Below are 13,352 nucleotides of genomic sequence, written 5' to 3'. Positions count from 1 at the left end.
GAACAGCTTCTCCTCTTCAGTCTGGGCATGTTAAAGCCTTCCAGACTCAATATTGAATTCAACTGGTTGCAACACAGTACGGAGGTTCCAATGCACAGGATCGCAAGAGGCTGCAGAGGGTTGTAGACTCAGCCAGCTCCATCACGGGCACAACCCTCCCCGCCATCAAGGGCATGTTAAAGAGGCAGCACCTCAAGAAGGTGGCATCCATCACTGAGCACCCTCACCGTCTGGGACATGCCCTCTTTATGTTACTACCATCGGGGAGGAGGTACAGGAGCCTGAAGACCCACACTCAACGATTCAGGAACAGCTTCTTCCCCTCCGCTATCAGATTTCGGAATGGTCCATGAACCCATGAACACTACCTCGTTGTCCCTTCTTCTTGCACTACTTATTTATTTTTGTAAATTATAGTAATTTTATGCCTTTGCACTGTACTGCTGCTGCAAAACAACACATTTCATGTCGTTTAAGTCCGCGATAATAAATCTGATTCTGATTCTGGACAACTCAGTAATTCATTCTCTCTGTTTAATTCACAACGGGACAATCATGCTGTAGGCCATTCTCTTGTGATATTGGCTATTCTCTCTCTCCACCAGCACAACCTGATCTGCTCGGCACGTCCCACAGCCCTGGATTTTGCAGCTTTTATGTCCATGTTTCTCCAACATACAGACTCGAAGGGCCAAACGGCCTCTTCCTTGCTGTAGCAATTCTGTAATCATCATCTTTTAAAAGCACTTCTGTTTTATGTCTCCAAGGAGTCCATTGGTAATTCCTTTCTTTTGAGAGAGATATTAAATTGATATCTGCCTGCTCTCACAGCTGGGTGCTAAAGAGTGCATGTGCTTCCTTGGAAGCAGAGCTGGAGAGTCTCGCCCACTATTTATCCGTCAACTACCACCAAATATCACATTATTTGGTCATTCTCATATGACTGTTTCTTTTTATGTCCGTGTTCCCTCTAACTGCCCTCATTTCACAGCTCTGAATGTTCCTTGTTCATGTTCACTCTCCAAGTCCCCTCATCAACCTGTCAGCCTGATCACATTCTCAACAGCTTATCCCCACGACAACCCTGTCCTCTCCCATCAGAGACGATTCCTTTGTCCTGTACATCTCTCCCCCACCAACTTATATTCTCCCTTTTCCAGTTCTGAGGAAGAGTCTTCAACCCTAAATGTTAAATCAGTTTTTCCTTCCACAGAGCAACAAAACAATCTGCTGGAGGAACTCAGCGGGTCGGGCAGCATCTGTGGAGGGGAAAGGAATTGTCAGCGTTTCGGGTCACGACCGTGCATCAGGACTGGTGCAGGATCTCGACCCAAAACGTCAGCAATTCCTTTCCCCTCCACAGATGCTGCCCGACCCGCTGAGTTCCTCCAGCAGATTGTGCGTGGCTCCAGATTCCAGCATCTTTAGTCTCTTGCATCTCCATTCTTTCCACAGATGCTGCCTGACCTGCTGAGTGTTTCCTGCATTTTATGTTTATATTTCAAATTTCTAGCATCTGCAGGTTTTTGATTTTCAAAGTATAGGCACTGTTTGGCGTCCATTTGCAACAACAAGCTCCCATAAACAGCAACGAGTTACCCAGGCATTCCAGTTGAGGGATAAATATTACATTGGACACAAGGGAAAGTGTCACTGCTCCACTTTGAAGTACTACCACAGGATCTTTAGGACAGCAGATAGAACTGTGATTAACATTTCACTGCAAGCATTTCCAACAGTCCAGTGCCTCTTCAGTACTGTTATGGGAGTGGCAGTCAGAATTACATTTATATAGTTAATAAGAGATGAGATCATGGGAGAATTAGCAAAAAACCTATAGGAAAGATGTTAGAAAGACTGCAGCTGAGAGAATGACACAAGAGACCTGACGTGAGTAAAGTGGGTGTGACATTGTGGTGTCACCCAAAGAGAACTCTAGGCCATGAAATGCTTCATATTTCGGAATGATCTGATAAGTTTCTAACTTCTGTCCAGATGCATCACAGCTTGGTATGGCAAAGGCTCTGCCCAAGACCACAAGAAATTGCAGAGTTGTGAACACAACCCAGTCCACCACGCAAACCAACCCTCCCTCCACTGACTACGTCTAGATTTCCCGCTGCCTCGGGAAAGCAGCCAGCATAATCAAGGACCCCTCCCACCCCGGTCATTCTCGCTTCTCTCCCCTCCCATTGGGCTAAAGATACAAAGTCTTGAGAACATGAACCACCAGGCTCAAGGACAGCTTCTATCCCGCTGCTATCAGACTCCTGAACAGACCTCTCACACGTTAAAAGATGAACTCGATCTCCCAATCTACCTTGTCGTGGCCCTTGAACTTTCTTTCTCTGCCTGCACTTTCTCTGTAACTGTAACACTATATCCTTCATTCCGTTTTCCTTTTTACTACCTGGACGTATGGAATGATCTGTCTGGATGGCACGCACACAAAAGCTTTTCGCTGTATCTCAATGTGCCTGACAATAAAACTCTAATTCCACAAATGCAAGATTTTATTTAATCTTAATTATAAAAGCACACAAATGTGTTGGGAAATTATTACTGAAAGGAAAAGCTTACGTTTTCATGTCCTCAGGATGTCCCAAGTATTGTACAGTCAAAGATGTACCTACTGAAGTGTAGCGACCACAATTAACATGGAACAGCTATGAATACTTTTAAAGTTTGGAAAGTTAAACTGCTCAACGTTTCCTTGTCACTCAACCTTTTCATACTCCAACCAAGGAATGACCCTAGTGAACCTTCACTGCACTACCTGCAAGGCAGAGGGAGCTTTTCAACTCTTGATCAGACCTCTCACACGCTAAAGATGAATGCTTGATCTCCCACTCTACCTCTTCGTGGCTCCTGCACTTGTCTGCCTGCACTGCACTTTCTCTGTAACCGCACACTATATTCTGCATTCTACTTTCTTTTTACTGCCTCAATGTACTTGTGCGTAGAATGATCTGTCTGGATGGCAAGCAATCAAAAGTTTTTCACTGTATCTCAGTACATGTGACATTAATAATAAACCAAACCTCTTAAATAAGGAAACCAAAACTTTTACAGGTGCAATGGGCCGAATGGATTCTTTCTGTAAATGAAAACAAGCCCAGCAGACCTCCTCTACGTGACAAGTTTAGCTTCTGTGATGCTCTTCAGAGAACATGGAACAGTACAGCACTGGACAGGCTATTCGGCCCACGATGTTGTGCCAATCTTGATGCCAATTTACACTAAATGTCCTCCTCCTGTGTATCATCCACATCCCTCCATTCCCTTCATATTCATGTGTCGATCTAATAGCCTCTTAAACTGCATCAAACTGCCTGCTTCCACTACTAGCCCTGGTAACCCATTCCAGGCACCGACCACCCTCTGCGTAACAAACTTGCCCCTCATGTCACCTTTAAACTTCCCCTCTCTAACCTTAAAAGCATCCCTCTGGTGTTTGGCATTTCTACCCTGGGGAACAGACAATCTACACCTCTCATAATTTTAAAAACTTCTATCAGGTCTCCCCTCAGCCTCCGACGCTCCAGAGAAAACAATCCTAGTTTGTCCAACCTCTCCTTATAGCACATACCTTCTAATCCAGGCAGCACTGTGGTGAACCTCTTCTGCACCCTCTCCACATCCTTCCTATAATGGGGCGACCAGAACTGCACACAATACTCCAAGTGCGGTCTGACTAAAGTTTTATACAGCTGCAGCACGACTTCCTTACTCTTATACCCAACACCCCTACCAATGAAGGATTTTCCTACTGGACGCAAACCCCAGGTTTGTGTGAAATGGTGCTGTGTAATATTGGTCCCAAGATATTGCTCCGAGTCTCTCTCCATATTACGCTATGGAGTCCAGCCCAGAGCTGAGCCCAAGGGGTCCCCAACGATTGGATTCGGGTGTATCATGCTACCCTTGCACTTCATCCAGGACCGGATCACTTGCTTACCATTACCGTATGTGAATCGCATATTTCAGATTATTGAATCTACAGCAATGGTCCGGTTGGCTATAGGACTAATTATAAGGACCACACTAAGGTCGGGTTGGACTTTAGGTCTGAGCCGATCACTGGCTCCTAAAAGCCACCAGCACAGCTTCAGTCAAAGTGCACACAAAGTCAAGCATTACCTCTGTCCCACTTGTATATCGAGAAGCTCTTTCCTGTTATTTTGTTTGTTGGTCAGCCTGGTACACTTTTACACAGTTCTACAATCAGCACAGAATGACTCTTAATAATGTTAAGTCCTAATCCAAACTCTACAGAAGTAACTAAATATATTCAAATCCACTGAACAACTTGACAAACCTTTGCCACTATATACATTTAAATGCCCCACAGTGTCCACCCTCCCTATTAACAGGGAGACTTGTTAATAACTTCATAGATTGAGGCAGGGAATACACGAGTTGGAACACTTTTCCCCAGGGTAGGGTAGTCCCAGAACTACGGGGCATAGGTTCAAGGTAAGGGGAGAAAGATTTAAAAGGGACCTGAGGGGCAATTTTTTCACGCAGAAGGTGGTGTGTATATGGAACGAGCTGCCAGAGGAAGTGGGTGAGTAAGATACAATTGTATGATTTAGGAAGCACTTGGATAGGTACTTGGAGGGGCGGGGCTTGGAGGGATATGGGCCGAACGCAGGAAATTGAGACTAGCTGGGTGGGCACTGTGGTCGGCATGGACTGGTTGGGCCGAAGGGCCTGTATCCATGCTGTATTGCTCTATGACTGCAACTTCACAAAGCACCGGTTAGGCCGCACTTGGTCTATTGTGTGCAGTTCTGGTCACCACACTGTAGGAAGGATGTGGTTGCACTGGAGAGGGTGCAGAGGAGATTCACCAAGATGTTGCCTGGACTGGAGGACTTCAGTTATGGAGAGAGCTTGGATAGGCTGGACTTGTTTCCCCTGGAGCAGAGGAAGGCTGAGGGTAACCTGATGGAAGTATACAAGATTATGAGAAGCATAGTTGGAGTAAGTAGTCAGAATCTTTTTTTTGCTGTGGTAGGGGTGCCATAAAACAAGAGGGCATCAGTTTAAAGTGAGAGGGAAAAGTTTTAAAGAGAATCTAAGGTGTTTTTTTTTAAACACACACAAGAGTGGTTGATATGAGGAACTCACTGCCAGAGGAAGTGTTGGAATCAGATACAATCATGATGTTTAAGAGGTACTTACTGTAAATAGGCAGGGTAGAGAAGGATACAGGCCTAATGGGTACAAATGGGATGAGTGTTGACTGTCTATACTTCTCACTGTCTCGGTAAAACAGACAACATAATCAAAGTCCCTACCCACCCCAGACATTCGCTCTTCTCCCCCCCTCCCATTGGGCAGAACATGGACGATGACCTCACGATCTACCTTGTTGTGACCTTGCACCTTATTGCACTGCACCTTCTCTGTAGCTGTGACACTTTACTCTGTACTGTTATTGTTTTTACCTGTACTACATCAATGCACTTTGTACTAACTCAATGTGACTGCACTGTGTAATGAATTGACCTGTATGATCAGTTTGTAAGACAAGCTTTTCACTGTACCAATACCAATAGAACATACAACACTACAGCACAGTACAGGCTCTTCGGCCCACAATGTTGTGCCGACATTTTATCCTACTCTAAGATCTGTCTAACCCTTCCCTCCCACATAGCCCCCTATTTTTCTATCATTCATGTGTCTATCTAAGAGTCTTTTAAATGTCCCTATTGTATCTTCCCTCACAACCTCTGCCGGCAGTGCGTTCCACGCACCCACCACTCCCTGTGTAAAACACTTACCCCTGACATCCCCCCTATACCTTCCTCCAATCACCTTAAAATTATGCCCCCTCATGTTAGCCATTGTCGCCCTGGGAAAAAGTCTCTGACTGTCCACTCGATCTATGCCTCTTATCATCTTGTACACCTCTATCAGGTCACCTCTCGTCCTCCTCGCCAAAGAGAAAAGCCCTAGCTCACTCAACCTATCCTCATAAGACATGCTCTTCAATCCAGGCAGCATCCTGGTAAATCTCCTCTGCACCCTCTAAAGCTTATACATCCTTTCTGTAATGAGGCAACCAGAAGATAAAAAAGCCTGAAAGCACAAACCACCAAGCTCAAGGACAGCTTCTATCCCACTGTTATAAGACTATTGAACGGTCCCCTAGTACGATAAGATGGACTCTTGACCTCACAATCTACCTCGTTATGGCCTTGCACCTTATTGTCTACCTGCACTGCACTTTCTCTGTAGCTGTGACACTTTATTCTGCATTCTGTGATTGTTTTATCTTGTACTACCTCAATGCACTGACGTGATGAATTGATCTGTACGAACGGTATGTAAGACAAATTTTTCTCTGTACCTTGGTACATGTGACATTAATAAACCAATGACAATGAAAAGGTCAGCATGGATGTGATGGGCTGAAGGGCCTGTTTCTGTGCTGTACCACTCTATGATTTCAGGCAACATTTATGAGCTCATAAGTGGAAGTTAACACTCTTACACATAAGGGCTGGACATTGACCAAGAAGACAACCACTCATCCTTGACATTCAAAGGTATTCCCCACCATCAACACCACATAGCTGTGACACTTTACTCTGTACTGTTATTGTTTTTTACCTGTACTACATCAATGCACTGTGTACTAACTCAATGTAACTGCACTGTGTAATGAATTGACCTGTACGATCGGTTTCTAAGTCAAGCTTTCACTGTACCTCGGTACAAGTGACAATAATAAACCAATACCAATAATTACTGCATTGACAAACCATGAAAGTGTCCTGACTGGTTGCATCATGGTCTGGTACAACAATTCGAATGCACCGGAATGTAAGAAGCTGCAGAGAGTATTGGACTCAGCCCAATACATCACGGGCACATCCCTCCCCAACATCAGTAGTATCTACAGGAGGTGCTGCCTCAAGAAGGCAACATCAAAGATCCCCACCACCCAGGCCATGCCATCTTCTCGCAGCTCCCATCGGGCAGGAGGTACAGAAGCCTGAAGTCCCACACCACCAGGTTCAGGAACAGCTACTTTCCTACAACCATTTGATTCTTGAATCAACCGGCAAAACCCTGACCATTACAGTTTAGCAACAGTAATGACCACTTTGCACTAAAATGGACTGTTCTAATTGTGTTTTCTTGTAAAAATTGTGTATAATTTATGGTTAATTTACGATTTTCAAGTGAATGCTGCTTATCTGATGTTATGTGCCTGTGATGCTGCTGTAAGTAAGTTTTTCATTGCACCTGTGTACACATGTACTTGTGCAGATGACAATAAACTCGACTTTGACTTTGACAGGTCTGAGTCTGGGTATCCTGCAGTCACTCAGCTCCTGACACTCCAGAGCGTTTCTATAACAGAACATAGAACAGTACAGCACAGGAACAGGCCCTTCAGCCCATGGCCTGTGCTCAACACCATGCCGAATTAAACTAAATCTCTTCTGCCTGCACATGATCCATATCCCTCCATCCCCTGCATGTTCGTGTGTCTATCTAATAGCCTCTTAAACCCCACTATCATATCTGCTATCATCTCCGAGGCACAAGTCAGGAGTGTGATTGAAAGCTCTCCATTCTCCAGGGCATGTGGCTCCAACAATACATGAGAATCTCGACACTATCCCAGGGCAAAGCTAGTTTGGCACCCCTGCCACCAGCCTAAACATTCACTGCCTCCACCAGCCACATAGAAGGTGCAGTCACCAGCCTGGGTTATTACGACAGCCCCTTTGACACCCCCCACCAAAGAGGACAAGGACAGCAGGAGCAGGGAGACACCACCACCTGCAGATTCCTGGCAAGGTCAAGCAACACTTTCCCTGAGAGTGACGTCGCAGGTAGACAGGGTGGTGAAGAAGGCTTTTGGCAGGCTGGCCTTCATCAGTCAGGGAATTGAGTATAGAAGTTGGGATGTTATACAGCAATTATACAAGACATTGATGAGGCTGCATTTGGAGTATTGTGTTCAGTTTTGGTCACCCTGCTCTAGGAAAGATGCCATTAAGCTGGAAAGAGTGTAGAGCACATTTACGAGGATGTTGCAGGGACTCGAGGGACTTGAGTCATAGAGAGAGGTTGAGCAGGTTGGGACGATTCATTGGAGTGTTGGAGAATGAGGGGTGATCTTACAGAGGTGTATAAAATCATGGGGGGGCATAGATAGGCTGAACGTGCACAGTCTTTTTCTCAGAGTTGGAGAATCAATAACTAGAGGACATAGGTTTGTGAGAGGGAGGAGATGTAACAGGAACCTGAGGGGCAACTTTTTCTCCCAGAGGGTGGTCTGTATGTGGAATGAGCTACCATAGGAAGTGGGTGAGGCAGGTACATTAACAACACTTAAAAGGCACTTGGACAGGTACATGGATAGGAAAGGTTTAGAAGGATATGGGCCAAACATGGACAGATAGGGCTAACTTGGATGGGCTGAAGGGCCTCTTTCTGTGCTGAGTCTATGAGAACAGGTTGAGTGAACTTGGCCTTTTCTCCTTGGAGCGACAGAGGATGAGGGGGGGACCTGATAGAGGTGTATAAGATGATGAGAGGCATTGATCGTGTGGATAGTCGGAGGCTTTTCCCCAGGGCTGAAATGGTTGCCACAAGAGGACACAGGTTTAAGGTGCTGGGGAGTAGGTACAGAGGAGATGTCAGGGGTGTTTTTTACTCAGAGAGTGGTGAGTGCGGGGAATGGGCTGACGGCAATGGTGGTGGAGGCGGATACGATAGGGTCTTTTAAGAGACTGTTGGATAGGTACATGGAGCTATGGGTAAACCCAGTAATTTCAAAGGTAGGGACATTCGGCACAGCTTTGTGGGCCGAAGGGCCTGAATTGTGCTGTAGGTTTTCCATGTTTCTATGACTCCAACATGCTGACTTAAATACATTCTTGGGTCCAGATCGCTGCTCAACAGTACTGAGGGAGCACCTTCACCAGAAGGACTGCAGTGGGTCTAGGAGTTGGCTCAATCCCATTTTCCCAAAGATAATTAGGGATGGGCTTTGCTCCCGAATGGTTTTTTTTATTGAGGAAAAAAACCTGGTGTTGGTGGGGGGTTGGAGTCTTCTCCTGAAGGGCCCGATTTTCCCGCGGGTTTGATGGGTGCCTCCAAGCTCCAGACCACATGGGAGGCTTGAGATCTCCTCTTATGCGGCGGAGCACGTCACCCTAGTGCGGGAGAAACTGCGACAGCCGCAGAAAGCTCATCTCACCGCACGCAACGCCCCAAAGGAACCCTTCCAGTCGCGGGAAGGGTGAATATTCAGCCCGAAACGGAACCCGGGGGGTGCAGGGGGAGGCGGACGGGACCCTCCTCCAGTCACCCCGGGTTACGTAGCTCAGATTATTTCCCGAACGGGCTCTGTTGACAGGAGGCTCCGCGTACGACCTCGATTTATTCTGGTTAACTGAGTATGATTTTTGTTTTGGGAGGGTGGGGGGGGGGGGTGAGATCAGGTGCGGAGATCGGTCACCTCCTGTCCCGGGAATGTACTGCGCCAAGAAAATAAGAGGTTTACCGCAGGACTAACAAGTCGCCCCTCCCGGGGGCTAAACGCCCCGCCGAGGTACCGCAAGCGAAGGTGTAATTACGTAACGCGAGGGCAGATTGAACAACTGTCAATTTCAGGTTGATTACGTGTCAATTTCACCCAGTCCCATCCCTGTTACTGTCCGCCCACACCCTGCCTTATACAGGACACATTTATATCCACTGCGAAGATTTTTCCCATGCGGATAATTCATTCTTTATTAATTAATTTTAAATTTTTTGCTTTAAATCAATAGCCGCATTTTCAACACATCTTTGAAAGTCTTATTTCCCGCCCGCCTAACCACACAACCCAACTCCGTTTAACCTGAATATTGCAAACCTTCATATGACAACATCCCCCCACATCTTTTAAAAAATAAAAACCATCCTGATCTAAATTATTTGCAGGAAATTTTTAAATTGCAATTTAGCAGAAAAATAAACATAGTTGTAAAGTTCCCGCGACTCACCATGTTTGGGATCGATCTGTCACCTCCTGCGGGGTTTTAGGCGTAGAATTGTGGCCCTCGCTTTGCCGTCTCACTCTCAGAACCAGTGACGCGTCTGGGTGAGCACTGAGATCCGAGCACTGCTCTTCCGCCCGTCTCTTTTAAGCCCAGCGACTGGCGCCAGAGAGAAAGACAGAGGCGGAGTCCTCAGTTCCCCCGCCCATGTTCACCGGGTACCCATTCCTTGCCACTACCAGCGGTGAGCTGTAGTCACTCTCTGAGCGAGGAACACCAATAGAGGAGACACAGGAGACTGCAGACGCTGGAATCTGGAGCAACACACAGTCTGCTGGAGGAACTAACGGGTCGAGCAGCATCTGTGGAGGGAGATGGACAATCCAGGAATGGAGCTTGGAGTTAGAGAAAGCTTCTGGTTTGAACAAGATACCATGGCGTGCAGGTGGAGAAGGTGTTTCCATTAGAACATTACAGCACAGTACAGGCCCTTCGGCCCACGATGTTGTGCCGACATTTTATCCTGCTCTAAGATCTATCTAACCCTTCCCTCCCACATAGCCCCCCCCCCCCCCGCCATTTCTCCATCATTCATGTGTCTAAGAGTCTCTTAAATGTCCCTAATGTATCTGCCCCCACAACCTCTGCCGGCAGTGCGTTCCACGCACCCACCACTCTCTGGGTAAAAAACTTACTCCTGACATCCCCCTTATACCTTCCTCCAATCACCTTAAAATTATGCCCCCTTCACCCTGGGAAAAAGTCTCTATCTGTCCACTCGATCTCTGCCTCTTATCATCTTGTACACCTCTATCAAGTCTCCTCTCATCCTCCTTCTCTCCAAGGAGAAAAGCCCGAGCTCAGTGACAAGGCTGTTGGTTACCCATCCAAATAGCTCCTATATGAATTGGTGTCACACTTTGTTTGACAATACTCCCATGAAGCACATTGAGATGTACTGGCCCTGGAGAGGGTCAAGAGGAGGTTCACAGGAAGGATCTCAGGAATAAAAGGCTTAACGTATGAGGAGCGTTTGATGGCTCTGGGCCTGTACTCGATGGAGTTCAGAAGGATGAGGGGGGATCTCATTGAAACTACTGGATACTGAAAGGCCTGGATAGAGTGGACGTGGAGAGGATGTTTCCATCAGTGGGAGAGTCCAGGATCCGAGGACACAGCCTCAGAATAAAGGGACGTCCCTTTAGAACTGAGATGAGGAGGAATTTCTTCAGCCAGAGGGTGGTGAATCTGTGGAATTCATTGCCACCGAGGGCTGTGGAGGCCAAGTCACTGGGTGTATTTAAGGTGGAGACTGATGGTTCTTGATAGGTGAGGGGGTTAAGGTTTATGGGGAGAAGGCCGGAGAATGGGGTTGAAAAAATCAGGAATGATCGAATGGCAGAGCAGATGCAATGGGCCGAATGGCCTGATTCTGCTCCTTATAACACACCAAGTGGGAGTAATTTAAAATGAACAACACACTCTAAAAACTCTTATCAGCTGATAAAGATGAACTACTGATCTCTCAGTCTACCTCATCATAGCCCTTGCACCTTATTGTCTGCCTGCACTGCACTCTCTCTGTAACTGGAGCACTTTATTCTGCATTCTATTATTGTTTTCCCTTGTACTACCTCAATGCACTGTTGTAATGAATTGATCTGTCGGGATAGCACGCAAACAAAAGCTTTTCACTGTGTCACAGTACATGTGACAGCAATAAACCAACTACCAATGACCAGTATGCTTGGCTCAGTTACAGGTAATTACCAAGGGGAACTGCAGTACAGGCAGTCCCTGGGTTACAAACCCCCGACTTATGGACACCCCTACATATGAATGAACTTCATTATTAATTTCAAAAGTCCAACCTACGTACATACGTTTATTCCTACGGACGGCAGAACTGGTTTTCTTTCTCTCCCCACTTTTAGTAATTGTTCTTTCTTATCAGTCTTGTGTGCTTTTGATGCCGTTCATTACACCACTGTGAAGGTGTGGTTACCATATCGAGTGATTTTTTTTTGTGTATTTTCCGACTCACGGACAAAATCGACGTAAGGACGTCTGTCGTGTTAGTCTACTTGAAAGTGATCTGGTCAATGGGCTTGGCTAATGCAATCTGCACACTGTGCATATATAAACAGTCAGCCTACATGCCAATGTTGTTGACATTTATTTATCAGTTATGGCTAATCTACAGCTCAGCAATTACATTTTCTCAACGGCTCACTTGAGAGAGAGTCATAGAGTAATATAGCATGGAAACAGGCCTTTCGGCCCAATTGGTCCATGCTGACCATTATGCTAGTCCCATTTGCCTACATTTGCCCCGTATCCCTCTAAACCTTTCCTATTCATGTACCTGTCCAGGTACCTTTTAAATATTGTTAATGTACCTGCCTCAACCACTTCCTCTGGCAGCTCGTTCCATATACTCACCACCCTCTGAGTGAAGAAGTTTCCCCTCAGGTCCCTTTTAAATCTCTCACCTTAAATCTATTCCCTTTTTGATTTTTGATACCGTTTCCCTGGGAAAAAGACTGTGTGCATTCACCCTGTCTATGCTCCTTATGATCTTCTACACCTTTATAAGGTCACCCCTCAGTCTCCTACGCTCCAAGGACTAAAGTCCTTGCCTGCCCAACTTCTCCCTATAACTCAGGGCTTCGAGTCCTGCCAACATTCTGGTAAATCCTCTTTGCACTCTTTGAGATCTACTCATCCATGGTATAGTAAGTTGACTCAGAAGTTTCGGGAAGACATGGACAAGTTACACACACCTCAAAGCACAGGAGAGGGGACGCTAATGCATTCTCCATGAAATCCACAGTCAGGACAGGTTCTATGCAAGGTTTCTTTAAGTAGTATGTGGATAGTCCAACTAGAGGGAAGCCATACTGGATCTTATACTGGAGAATGAGCCTGGCCTGGTGACTGACCTTTCAGTGGGAAACAGTGATCACAGCTCCTTAGCGGTCAATAAGGTTAAGAGTGGATCTTGCACTCTAGAAGTCTCTAAAGGCTCTAAAAGTAAACCAGGTAATTACAGGCCGGTGAGCCTGACATCAGTAAATTATTGGAAGGTGTTCTGAGAGATCGGATATACAAGTATTTGGACAACCAAGGGCTGATTAAGGATAGTCAGCATGGCTTTGTGCATGGTAGATCATGTTTAACGAATCTTGTAGAGTTCTTCGAGGAGGTTACCAAGAAAGTAGATGAAGGAAAGGCTGTGGATGTTGTCTACATGGACTTTAGTAAGGTCTTTGACAAGGTCCCACATGGGAGGTTAGTTCAGAAGGTTCAGACACTAGGTATCCATGGAGAGGTTGT

The 13,352-nt window shown here is 46.1% G+C and overlaps 1 pseudogene; it reads right to left on the bottom strand.

The window, feature by feature from the left end:
- The window catches only part of LOC127569631 (tubulin alpha chain-like), a 47,154-nt pseudogene extending 36,949 nt beyond the window's left edge, over positions 1–10,205 (bottom strand).
- Between the last annotated feature and the right edge of the window lie 3,147 nt (positions 10,206–13,352).

Source organism: Pristis pectinata, chromosome 1 (genome assembly GCF_009764475.1).
Source record: "Pristis pectinata isolate sPriPec2 chromosome 1, sPriPec2.1.pri, whole genome shotgun sequence".
Taxonomy (NCBI): Eukaryota; Metazoa; Chordata; class Chondrichthyes; order Rhinopristiformes; family Pristidae; genus Pristis; species Pristis pectinata.
The sequence above is the reverse complement of the archived record's forward strand: the minus strand, read 5'-3'. Positions and strand labels throughout refer to the sequence as shown.